The following is a 1,874-nucleotide window of genomic DNA, read 5'->3' as shown; positions in this document are numbered from 1 at the left end:
ATGTCCTTGGCCGTGCACACAACCTTGAGTCCCGCACATTCCTGACCACACTTAATCAGCTCAGACTCTTTGGCCAGCTCATTCTCTGCTCACACCCAAATTTGGCCAGTATACTATTGGCCTGCACATCCCAGCCCGCACACCCTCAGCCTCCACATCCTCTATTTGTACTTCTTCATCTTCCACAGCAATTCTGCTAAGCAAGTTTCTCCTTGGTGCCTATACAGAAACCCTGAGAAGGGATGGATGTGGCTCTGTGGGCAGAGGGTGGATGTGAGAGGGCTGAGAATGTCAGGAATTCTCTACAATCGGCGGCATGCTGTGAAGAAATATGAGAGCCGAATTGGAACCTGAGTCCCTGGTACCTGACCCTCTTCTCTTCTCTGAGAGGCCAAGACTGACCCAGTCTCAGGCCAGCTGCCAATCTGTTCCCTTCAGCTCCTAGATTAGTGAGTTTGGCCCACCTTCCCATCTCTTATCTATCTGTCCTCTGAACCAGTGTGTCCCACCTGGAGGTTAGTTGCCCACCCCCTTGAGCCCCCAATATATTTTAAGGAGGCCACAAGTAGAAATTATGAAATGGGGCCATGTTATGAGAGTTGGGGGGATCACCAACAGACCAGAGAACTGTGGGAAAAAACAAGGTCGGAAAGAGAGCACAGTCAGTCATCAAAAGGCTGAGAAACAATGCATGGTGCTGGAAATGAGAGGTTAACAGGTAGCAGGTTTGTTTTGAATGCAGCCAACTCGGGTTCAATTTTGGGACACTCCCTAGGGTCCCCTGAGTACTGCCAGAATAATTACTGAGTGCAGAGTCAGGAGTAAACCCTGAGCACCACATAGGCATGATACAAAATCAGAACAAACGAACTAAAATATAGATCTGTGCTCGCTTTGGCAGCACATATACTAAATTGGAACGATAGAGAGAAGATTAGCATGGCCCCCTGCGCAAGGATGACATGCAAATTCGTGAAGCGTTCCATATTTTTTAGAAAGTAAAAAATTAAAAAAATATATAGATCTAACCCAAGGTCCTTAAATGTTTCTTCTCTCTTTTGGATTTGTTTTATTCTTTTGTGTTTTTGTTTTGTTTTGTTTTCTTTCATTTTGGGGTCATACTTGGCAATACTCAGGAGTTATACCTGATTATACACTTAAGAATCACTCTTGGCAGTGCCCAGGGACCAGAGGGAATGCTGAGGATTAGACTCAGAAGAGTAGCCTACAAAGCAAGTACCTTACCCACTGTACTAACTCTCCTGCCTCTCATTTTTTTTGTGTGTGTTTTTTGGGTCACACCCAGCAGTGCTCAGGGGTTACTCCTGGCTCCATGCTCAGAAATTACTCCTGCCAGGCACGGGGGACCATATGGGACGCTGGGATTCAAACCAATGACCTTCTGCATGAAAGGGCAAATGCCTTACCTCCATGCTATCTCTCCTGCCTCTCATTTTTGTTTTGCTTTTACTTTGGGGGGCTAGACCTGGTGGTGCTCAGAGCTTACTCCTCTGAACTGTGGGTAGCCAAGACCAAAACTAGCATGGAAACTATCTCAGTGGATAAATGTTCCTCTTGTAAGCATTAACTTGAATTTTTTTTTAGTTTTTTTTTTATTTGTTTGTTTGTTTTGGGGCCACACTTGGTAATGTTCAGGGATTACTCCTGGCAGGCTCAGGGGACCATATGGGATGCCGGGAATCAGAATGGTTGTGTGCAAGGCAAACGCCCTACCACTGTGCTATTATTCTGGCCCCTAACTTGATAACTTCTGAAATTCCTACTGTCTTGGGCTCAGAGAGATAGTATAAAGGATAGGATATTTGCCTTGTACTCATTTGATTAATGCTCAATCCCTGGCACCCATAGGGTTC

The 1,874-nt window shown here is 45.6% G+C and overlaps 1 non-coding gene across 1 annotated transcript; it reads left to right on the top strand.

Moving 5' to 3' along the window:
* The first annotated feature begins 885 nt into the window (after window positions 1–885).
* On the top strand, window positions 886–992 carry LOC126013101 (U6 spliceosomal RNA). Its single transcript, XR_007497433.1, has one exon. It is a non-coding gene; the product is annotated as a U6 spliceosomal RNA (small nuclear RNA).
* The last annotated feature ends 882 nt before the right edge of the window (window positions 993–1,874 follow it).

This window comes from Suncus etruscus, chromosome 6 (assembly GCF_024139225.1).
Source record: "Suncus etruscus isolate mSunEtr1 chromosome 6, mSunEtr1.pri.cur, whole genome shotgun sequence".
Lineage (NCBI taxonomy): Eukaryota > Metazoa > Chordata > Mammalia > Eulipotyphla > Soricidae > Suncus > Suncus etruscus.
Note: the sequence above shows the minus strand (reverse complement) of the source record. Positions and strands in the feature narration are given on the sequence as shown.